We start from the raw sequence: 12,390 nt of genomic DNA, 5'->3' as shown, positions 1-12,390 counted from the left end.
TTGTGAGTGTTGAGAATTTGAATAAGGTGTTGTGAGTGTTGCAACACTGAAATGAAAAGTTATAAGTGTTTGAACACAAGAAGGAGTTTTGCGAGTGTTGCAAAATAAAACGTGTTGTGAGTGTTGCAACAAAACAATACGTAGCCAGGATTGTCACTCATAAATAACATACTGTGAGGGTTACAACATGTTATTACTGTAATGTAACGTTTCAACACATTATGCCGGCATTGTAATACAACACATTATGCCGGCATTGTAATACAACACATTATGTCTGCATTGTAATACAACACATTATGCCGGCATTGTAATACAACACATTATGCCGGCATTGTAATACAACACATTATGTCTGCATTGTAATACAACACATTATGCCGGCATTGTAATACAACACATTATGTCTGCATTGTAATACAACACATTATGCCGGCATTGTAATACAACACATTATGTCTGCATTGTAATACAACACATTATGTCTGCATTGTAATACAACACATTATGCCGGCATTGTAATACAACACATTATGTCTGCATTGTAATACAACACATTATGCCGGCATTGTAATACAACACATTATGTCTGCATTGTAATACAACACATTATGCCGGCATTGTAATACAACACATTATGCCTGCATTGTAATACAACACATTATGCCGGCATTGTAATACAACACATTATGCCGGCATTGTAATACAACACATTATGTCTGCATTGTAATACAACACATTATGCCGGCATTGTAATACAACACATTATGCCGGCATTGTAATACAACACATTATGCCGGCATTGTAATACAACACATTATGCCGGCATTGTAATACAACACATTATGTCTGCATTGTAATACAACACATTATGCCGGCATTGTAATACAACACATTATGCCGGCATTGTAATACAACACATTATGCCGGCATTGTAATACAACACATTATGCCGGCATTGTAATACAACACATTATGCCGGCATTGTAATACAACACATTATGCCGGCATTGTAATACAACACATTATTTCTGCATTGCAATACAACACATTATTTCTGCATTGCAATACAACACATTATTTCTGCATTGCAATACAACACATTATTTCTTTGTTGCAACATCACAACACGTTATTTCAATGTTGCAACACGCAATTATATTTATAAGTACTGCAACATTCAGAAGACATTATTTATGTTGTAACTGTAACAAGAGGTTATTGCCTTGCAACACTCACACCGCGTCATTGCTGTGTTGTAACTGTAACAACAGGTTATTGCCTTGCAAAACACACACCGCGTCATTGCTGTGTTGTAACACTCAAAGCACAGTATACAGCGTTGCAATTTTGCAACTGTCATCGTGTAATTTTTGTGATGCAACACTCACAACTCAAATTCCCATCAAGTGTTTAACGTTGTATTCTTGCCAGATATTAACGTTTTATTGCAAATATGTAAATTTTATAAAAGTTAGCGATTGAATAAATAAACAAAAGGTGATAGAAAACAAATAACTAACAAGTGATTAAATAGATGTATATAAAATAAATGAATAAATAAAATGTGACTGAATGAACAAACTGTTAGATTAAATAAAATGTTATTTAACATATATAATAAAGTTGCTGTAATTGACAAACTTAACGAGATTGAACATTTAAAATGTGATTATATAAATGAAAATTGCGAATAAATAATTAAAACTGAATCATTATGTAACTAAATGAAAAAAGGAAATGTCAGCCACTGAGAGTTGGAACTGGTGACCGCGTGAACACCGGGTCCAACTGGTGACCGCGTGAACACCGGGTCCAACTGGTGACCGCGTGAACACCGGGTCCAACTGGTGACCGCGTGAACACCGGGTCCAACTGGTGACCGCGTGAACACCAGGTCCAACTGGTGACCGCGTGAACACCGGGTCCAACTGGTGACCGCGTGAACACCGGGTCCAACTGGTGACCGCGTGAACACCGGGTCCAACTGGTGACCGCGTGAACACCGGGTCCAACTGGTGACCGCGTGAACACCGGGTCCAACTGGTGACCGCGTGAACACCGGGTCCAACTGGTGACCGCGTGAACACCGGGTCCAACTGGTGACCGCGTGAACACCGGGTCCAACTGGTGACCGCGTGATCACCGGGTCCGACCTCCCAGTCTGGCCACGACTCTTCCTGCTTAATGAAGAACTCAACAGTCATACATTCATCCACTTCATCATACATCATCAACTGACAACTGAGGCGTGTGAAGGAGAAAGTCGGGAAGGAAAATTAATCTTTATGAGAAGAGGATGTAAGGTAAGGTAAGGAAATGATGAGGTGAAAGCGCCAGGCCAGTATGAATATATAACACTTGGAAGGGACATTAGGATGGGCTAGGATGTGAGGACGGAGTGAAGGAACGGTGCTCAACCACTTGCACCATCGGGGATCGAACGCCGACCCTGCAAGAAGCAAAAGTATGGAGAGGAAAAACGGTGCCCAATCACTTGGACCTTCGGGGATCGAACAGAAAACCTACTTTATAGACATCATAGATCTCAATAAAGTTAAACAAAGCGAACAATTCGAAGTTATTTTCTCACATTTATTAAGGTAAATAAATATTCAACCAGGAGATATTCTACTTTGTATTTATTTAATCAACAAATAATATGTTTACATTGGTTGTTTATGGACATACAAGTAATTATGGTAATATTATAGTAATAGTTCAGGTAATTATGGTAATATTATAGTAATAGTTCAGGTAATTATGGTAATATTATAGTAATAGTTCAGGTAATTATGGTAATATTATAGTAATAGTTCAGGTAATTATGATAATATTATAGTAATAGTTCAGGTAATTATGGTAATATTATAGTATTCGTGAAGGTAATTATCCTGTTGCTGTCAATATCTTGCGACAGTTAAAATGTTTTTGATTACATAACTTTATTGACTCAAGAAATTAAAGAATCGTGAATGAAAACCTGACTGAAGTTAAAACTTGTCATATTCATATCCAAAATACACAGATTTAAAACTAACGCACACAGACATGTTGTTAGTGTTGCAACGCTCAGGAACGGCATGTTTTGGGTGTTGCAACACAGGAATAAGGTGTTGAGAGTCTTGCAACACTGAAATAAGAAGTTATAAGTGTTGGAACACAAGAAGGAGGTGTTGCGAGTGTTGCAAAACACAACATGTTGTGAGTGTTGAGCAAAATTTATCAATTTTGTGAGTGCAAAAACAACCACTGCGCCACGGGGAATGTTATTAAAGTTATAGTTAAGGTAATTATGGTCAATTCCTTTCAATATGTTACGACATTTAACATATTTTCGTTATATTTCTTTAGTGATGCTAGAGAGGAAAGAATCCTGAATGACAATCTTGCTGTAAATGACAGTCCATATATAGAGAAGGAAAAATACACAGACATAACACGAGTGCATATGTGAGTGTTGCAACGTGATGGAATACCATGTTGTGAGTGTTACATCACAGGAATGAAGTGTTGTGAGTGTTACATCGCAGGAATGAAGTGTTGTGAGTGTTACATCACAGGAATGAAGTGTTGTGAGTGTTACATCGCAGGAATGAAGTGTTGTGAGTGTTACATCACAGGAATGAAGTGTTGTGAGTGTTACATCGCAGGAATGAAGTGTTGTGAGTGTTACATCACAGGAATGAAGTGTTGTGTGTGTTACATCACAGGAATGAAGTGTTGTGAGTGTTGCATCACAGGAATGAAGTGTTGTGAGTGTTACATCACAGGAATGAAGTGTTGTGAGTGTTACATCACGGGAATGAAGTGCTGTGAGTGTTACATCACAGGAATGAAGTGTTGTGTGTGTTACATCACAGGAATGAAGTGTTGTGAGTGTTGCATCACAGGAATGAAGTGTTGTGAGTGTTACATCACAGGAATGAAGTGTTGTGAGTGTTACATCACAGGAATGAAGTGTTGTGAGTGTTGCAACACAGAAATATCAAATTGTGAGTGTTGCAACACAGAAATATCAAATTGTGAGTGTTGCAAAATACAAATAACGTGTTGTGAGTGATGCAACACAGAAATAAAATATTGTGATTGTTCAACTGCAGAAATAACAAAAAATGTTTTGCAACAAAGAAAATAACGTATTTTGAGAGTTATAACCCAGAATAATGTATTGTGAGTACTGCAATACAGAAATAACATGTTGCAGGTGTCACAACGTTGTAACACAATAATAACGTGTTGTGAGTGTTGCACCAGTATGGAATAATTTATTGTAACACATAATTACCGTGTTGTGAGTGAGTGTTGCATCATATTTTTTCTGTGATGCAAAATTCACAACACGTTATTTCTGTCCTGAAATACTTGCTATACATTATTTCTTAGTTGCAATGCTGACAACAAGTTATTTATGTTTTGCAACACACAATGTTATTGTTGTATTGCAACACTCACAATGTTATTGTTGTATTGCAACACTCACAATGTTATTGTTGTATTGCAACACTCACAATGTTATTGTTGTATTGCAACACTCACAATGTTATTGTTGTATTGCAACACTCACAATGTTATTGTTGTATTGCAACACTCACAACATATTATTACTGTCTTATAATATTATAATAATAATATATATTATAATATGTGAAAGTTGCAAGAATCGATATATAAAACGTGATTGAAAATATGATTAAATAGATGACAAATATTATTGAACTAACACTAAAGTATTTTGTAGCCAATATATGGAAAAAAGGATAACTAAACCGAGAGTTCGAACTCTCGGCAGTTAACACCCCGAACACCCCGGTGTTACCACCCCGGTGTTAACACCCTGAACACCCCGGTGTAAACACCCTGAACACCCCGGTGTTAACACCCTGAACACCCCGGTGTTAACACCCTGAACACCCCGGTTTTAACACCCTGAACACCCCGGTGTTAACACCCTGAACACCCCGGTGTTAACACCCTGAACACCCCGGTGTTAACACCCTGAACACCCCGGTTTTAACACCCTGAACACCCCGGTGTTAACACCCTGAACACCCCGGTGTTAGCACCCTGAACACCCCGGTGTTAACACCCTGAATACCCCGGTGTTAACATCCTGAACACCCCGGTGTTAACACCCGAACACCCCGGTGTTAACATCCTGAACACCCCGGTGTTAACACCCGAACACCCCGGTGTTAACATCCTCAACACCCAGGTGTTAACACCCTGAACACCCCCGGTGTTAACACCCTGAACACCCCGGTGTTAACACCCTGAACACCCCCGGTGTTAACACTCTGAACACCCCGGTGTTAACACCCTGAATACCCCGGTGTTAACACCCTGAACACTCCGGTGTTAACACCCTGAACACCCCGGTGTTAACATCCTGAACACGCCGGTGTTAACACCTTGAACACCCCGGTGTTAACACCCTGAACACCCCGGTGTTAACACCCTGAACACCCCGGTGTTAACACCCTGAACACCCCGGTGTTAACACCCTGAACACCCCGGTGTTAACACCCTGAACACCCCGGTGTTAACATCCTGAACACCCCGGTGTTAACACCCTGAACACCCCGGTGTTAACACCCTGAACACCCCGGTGTTAACACCCTGAACACCCCGGTGTCAACATCCTGAACACCCCGATGTTAACACCCTGAACACCCCGGTGTTAACACCCTGAACACCCCGGTGTTAATTCCCTGAACACCCCGGTGTTAACACCCTGAACACCCCGGTGTTAACATCCTTAACACCCTGAACACCCCCGGTGTTAACACCCTGAACACCCCCGGTGTTAACACCCTGAACACCCCGGTGTTAGCACCCTGAACACCCCGGTGTTAACACCCTGAACATCCCGGTGTTAACACCCTGAACACCCCGGTGTTAACATCCTGAACACCCCGGTGTTAACACCCTGAACACCCCGGTGTTAACACCCTGAACACCCCGTTGTTAACACCCTGAACACCCCGGTGTTAACACCCTGAACACCCCGGTGTTAACATCCTGAACACCCCGGTGTTAACACCCTGAACACCCCGGTGTTAACACCCTGAACACCCCGGTGTTAACACCCCCGGTGTTAACACCCTGAACACCCCCGGTGTTAGCACCCTGAACACCCCGGTGTTAACACCCTGAACATCCCGGTGTTAACACCCTGAACACCCCGGTGTTAACATCCTGAACGCCCAGGTGTTAACACCCTGAACACCCCCGGTGTTAACACCCTGAACACCCGGTGTTAACACCCTGAACACCCCGGTGTTAACACCCTGAACACCCCGCGCGGTGTTAACATCCTGAACACCCCGGTGTTAACACCCTAAACACCCCGGTGTTAACACCCTGAACACCCCGGTGTTAACACGCTGAACACCCCGGTGTTAACACCCTGAACACCCCGGTGTTAACACCCTGAACACCCCGGTGTTAACACCCTGAACACCCCGGTGTTAACACCCTGAACACCCCGGTGTTAACACCCTGAACACCCCGGTGTTAACACCCTGAACACCCCCCGGTGTTAACACTCTGAACACCCCGGTGTTAACACCCTGAACACCCCGGTGTTAACACCCTGAACACTCCGGTGTTAACACCCTGAACACCCAGGTGTTAACACCCTGAACACCCCCGGTGTTAACACTCTGAACACCCCGGTGTTAACACCCTGAACACCCCGGTGTTAACACCCTGAACACTCCGGTGTTAACACCCTGAACACCCCGGTGTTAACATCCTGAACACGCCGGTGTTAACACCCTGAACACCCCGGTGTTAACACCCTGAACACCCCGGTGTTAACACCCTGAACACCCCGGTGTTAACACCCTGAACACCCCGGTGTTAACACCCTGAACACCCCGGTGTTAACACCCTGAACACCCCGGTGTTAACATCCTGAACACCCCGGTGTTAACACCCTGAACACCCCGGTGTGAACACCCCGGTGTCAACATCCTGAACACCCCGATGTTAACACCCTGAACACCCCGGTGTTAACACCCTGAACACCCCGGTGTTAATTCCCTGAACACCCCGGTGTTAACACCCTGAACACCCCGGTGTTAACATCCTTAACACCCTGAACACCCCCGGTGTTAACACCCTGAACACCCCCGGTGTTAACACCCTGAACACCCCCGGTGTTAGCACCCTGAACACCCCGGTGTTAACACCCTGAACATCCCGGTGTTAACACCCTGAACACCCCGGTGTCAACATCCTGAACACCCCGATGTTAACACCCTGAACACCCCGGTGTTAACACCCTGAACACCCCGGTGTTAATTCCCTGAACACCCCGGTGTTAACACCCTGAACACCCCGGTGTTAATATCCTTAACACCCTGAACACCCCCGGTGTTAACACCCTGAACACCCCCGGTGTTAACACCCTGAACACCCCCGGTGTTAGCACCCTGAACACCCCGGTGTTAACACCCTGAACATCCCGGTGTTAACACCCTGAACACCCCGGTGTTAACATCCTGAACACCCCGGTGTTAACACCCTGAACACCCCGGTGTTAACACCCTGAACACCCCGTTGTTAACACCCTGAACACCCCGGTGTTAACACCTTGAACACCCCGGTGTTAACATCCTGAACACCCCGGTGTTAAAACCCTGAACACCCCGGTGTTAACACCCTGAACACCCCGGTGTTAACACCCCCGGTGTTAACACCCTGAACACCCCCGGTGTTAGCACCCTGAACACCCCGGTGTTAACACCCTGAGCATCCCGGTGTTAACACCCTGAACACCCCGGTGTTAACATCCTGAACGCCCAGGTGTTAACACCCTGAACACCCCGGTGTTAACACCCTGAACACCCGGTGTTAACACCCTGAACACCCCGGTGTTAACACCCTGAACACCCCGCGCGGTGTTAACATCCTGAACACCCCGGTGTTAACACCCTAAACACCCCGGTGTTAACACCCTGAACACCCCGGTGTTAACACGCTGAACACCCCGGTGTTAACACCCTGAACACCCCGGTGTTAACACCCTGAACACCCCGGTGTTAACACCCTGAACACCCCGGTGTTAACACCCTGAACACCCCGGTGTTAACACCCTGAACACCCCCGGTGTTAACACTCTGAACACCCCGGTGTTAACACCCTGAACACCCCGGTGTTAACACCCTGAACACTCCGGTGTTAACACCCTGAACACCCAGGTGTTAACACCCTGAACACCCCCGGTGTTAACACTCTGAACACCCCGGTGTTAACACCCTGAACACCCCGGTGTTAACACCCTGAACACTCCGGTGTTAACACCCTGAACACCCCGGTGTTAACATCCTGAACACGCCGGTGTTAACACCCTGAACACCCCGGTGTTAACACCCTGAACACCCCGGTGTTAACACCCTGAACACCCCGGTGTTAACACCCTGAACACCCCGGTGTTAACACCCTGAACACCCCGGTGTTAACACCCTGAACACCCCGGTGTTAACATCCTGAACACCCCGGTGTTAACACCCTGAACACCCCGGTGTTAACACCCTGAACACCCCGGTGTCAACATCCTGAACACCCCGATGTTAACACCCTGAACACCCCGGTGTTAACACCCTGAACACCCCGGTGTTAATTCCCTGAACACCCCGGTGTTAACACCCTGAACACCCCGGTGTTAACATCCTTAACACCCTGAACACCCCCGGTGTTAACACCCTGAACACCCCCGGTGTTAACACCCTGAACACCCCCGGTGTTAGCACCCTGAACACCCCGGTGTTAACACCCTGAACATCCCGGTGTTAACACCCTGAACACCCCGGTGTTAACATCCTGAACACCCCGGTGTTAACACCCTCAACACCCCGGTGTTAACACCCTGAACACCCCGTTGTTAACACCCTGAACACCCCGGTGTTAACACCCTGAACACCCCGGTGTTAACATCCTGAACACCCCGGTGTTAACACCCTGAACACCCCGGTGTTAACACCCTGAACACCCCGGTGTTAACACCCTGAACACCCCCGGTGTTAGCACCCTGAACACCCGGTGTTAACACCCTGAACACCCCGGTGTTAACTCCCTGAACACCCCGCAGGGTGTTAACATCCTGAACACCCCGGTGTTAACACCCTAAACACCCCAGTGTTAACACCCTGAACACCCCGGTGTTAACACGCTGAACACCCCGGTGTTAACACCCTGAACACCCCGGTGTTAACACCCTGAACACCCCGGTGTTAACACCCTGAACACCTTGGTGTTAACACCCTGAACACCCCGGTGTTAACACCCTGAACACCCCCGGTGTTAACACTCTGAACACCCCGGTGTTAACACCCTGAACACCCCGGTGTTAACACCCTGAACACTCCGGTGTTAACACCCTGAACACCCAGGTGTTAACACCCTGAACACCCCCGGTGTTAACACTCTGAACACCCCGGTGTTAACACCCTGAACACCCCGGTGTTAACACCCTGAACACTCCGGTGTTAACACCCTGAACACCCCGGTGTTAACATCCTGAACACGCCGGTGTTAACACCCTGAACACCCTGGTGTTAACACCCTGAACACCCCGGTGTTAACACCCTGAACACCCCGGTGTTAACACCCTGAACACCCCGGTGTTAACACCCTGAACACCCCGGTGTTAACACCCTGAACACCCCGGTGTTAACACCCTGAACACCCCGGTGTTAACATCCTGAACACCCCGGTGTTAACACCCTGAACACCCCGGTGTTAACACCCTGAACACCCCGGTGTCAACATCCTGAACACCCCGATGTTAACACCCTGAACACCCCGGTGTTAACACCCTGAACACCCCGGTGTTAATTCCCTGAACACCCCGGTGTTAACACCCTGAACACCCCGGTGTTAACATCCTTAACACCCTGAACACCCCCGGTGTTAACACCCTGAACACCCCCGGTGTTAACACCCTGAACACCCCCGGTGTTAGCACCCTGAACACCCCGGTGTTGACACCCTGAACATCCCGGTGTTAACACCCTGAACACCCCGGTGTCAACATCCTGAACACCCCGATGTTAACACCCTGAACACCCCGGTGTTAACACCCTGAACACCCCGGTGTTAATTCCCTGAACACCCCGGTGTTAACACCCTGAACACCCCGGTGTTAACATCCTTAACACCCTGAACACCCCCGGTGTTAACACCCTGAACACCCCCGGTGTTAACACCCTGAACACCCCCGGTGTTAGCACCCTGAACACCCCGGTGTTAACACCCTGAACATCCCGGTGTTAACACCCTGAACACCCCGGTGTTAACATCCTGAACACCCCGGTGTTAACACCCTGAACACCCCGGTGTTAACACCCTGAACACCCCGTTGTTAACACCCTGAACACCCCGGTGTTAACACCCTGAACACCCCGGTGTTAACATCCTGAACACCCCGGTGTTAACACCCTGAACACCCCGGTGTTAACACCCTGAACACCCCGGTGTTAACACCCTGAACACCCCGGTGTTAACACCCCCGGTGTTAACACCCTGAACACCCCCGGTGTTAGCACCCTGAACACCCCGGTGTTAACACCCTGAACATCCCGGTGTTAACACCCTGAACACCCCGGTGTTAACATCCTGAACGCCCAGGTGTTAACACCCTAAACACCCCCGGTGTTAACACCCTGAACACCCGGTGTTAACACCCTGAACACCCCGGTGTTAACACCCTGAACACCCCGCGCGGTGTTAACATCCTGAACACCCCGGTGTTAACACCCTAAACACCCCGGTGTTAACACCCTGAACACCCCGGTGTTAACACGCTGAACACCCCGGTGTTAACACCCTGAACACCCCGGTGTTAACACCCTGAACACCCCGGTGTTAACACCCTGAACACCCCGGTGTTAACACCCTGAACACCCCGGTGTTAACACCCAGAACACCCCCGGTGTTAACACTCTGAACACCCCGGTGTTAACACCCTGAACACCCCGGTGTTAACACCCTGAACACTCCGGTGTTAACACCCTGAACACCCAGGTGTTAACACCCTGAACACCCCCGGTGTTGACACTCTGAACACCCCGGTGTTAACACCCTGAACACCCCGGTGTTAACACCCTGAACACTCCGGTGTTAACACCCTGAACACCCCGGTGTTAACATCCTGAACACGCCAGTGTTAACACCCTGAACACCCCGGTGTTAACACCCTGAACACCCCGGTGTTAACACCCTGAACACCCCGGTGTTAACACCCTGAACACCCCGGTGTTAACACCCTGAACACCCCGGTGTTAACACCCTGAACACCCCGGTGTTAACATCCTGAACACCCCGGTGTTAACACCCTGAACACCCCGGTGTTAACACCCTGAACACCCCGGTGTCAACATCCTGAACACCCCGATGTTAACACCCTGAACACCCCGGTGTTAACACCCTGAACACCCCGGTGTTAACACCCTGAACACCCTGGTGTTAACACCCTGAACACCCCGGTGTTAACACCCTGAACACCCCCGGTGTTAGCACCCTGAACACCCTGAACACCCCCGGTGTTAACACCCTGAACACCCCCGGTGTTAACACCCTGAACACCCCCGGTGTTAGCACCCTGAACACCCCGGTGTTAACACCCTGAACATCCCGGTGTTAACACCCTGAACACCCCGGTGTTAACATCCTGAACACCCCGGTGTTAACACCCTCAACACCCCGGTGTTAACACCCTGAACACCCCGTTGTTAACACCCTGAACACCCCGGTGTTAACACCCTGAACACCCCGGTGTTAACATCCTGAACACCCCGGTGTTAACACCCTGAACACCCCTGGTGTTAACACCCTGAACACCCCGGTGTTAACACCCTGAACACCCCCGGTGTTAGCACCCTGAACACCCCGGTGTTAACACCCTGAACATCCCGGTGTTAACACCCTGAACACCCCGGTGTTAACATCCTGAACGCCCAGGTGTTAACACCCTGAACACCCCCGGTGTTAACACCCTGAACACCCCGGTGTTAACACCCTGAACACCCCCGGTGTTAACACCCTGAACACCCCGGTGTTAACACCCTGAACACCCCGCGCGGTGTTAACATCCTGAACACCCCTGGTGTTAACACCCTGAACACCCCGGTGTTAACACCCTGAACACCCCGGTGTTAACACGCTGAACACCCCGGTGTTAACACCCTGAACACCCCGGTGTTAACACCCTGAACACCCCGGTGTTAACACCCTGAACACCCCGGTGTTAACACCCTGAACACCCCCGGTGTTAACACCCTGAACACCCCCGGTGTTAACACCCTGAACACCCCCGGTGTTAACACCCTGAACACCCCTGTGTTAACACCCTGAACACCCCGGTGTTAACACCCTGAACACCCC

Source organism: Procambarus clarkii, chromosome 15 (assembly GCF_040958095.1).
Source record: "Procambarus clarkii isolate CNS0578487 chromosome 15, FALCON_Pclarkii_2.0, whole genome shotgun sequence".
NCBI classification, from domain to species: domain Eukaryota; kingdom Metazoa; phylum Arthropoda; class Malacostraca; order Decapoda; family Cambaridae; genus Procambarus; species Procambarus clarkii.
Note: the sequence above shows the minus strand (reverse complement) of the source record.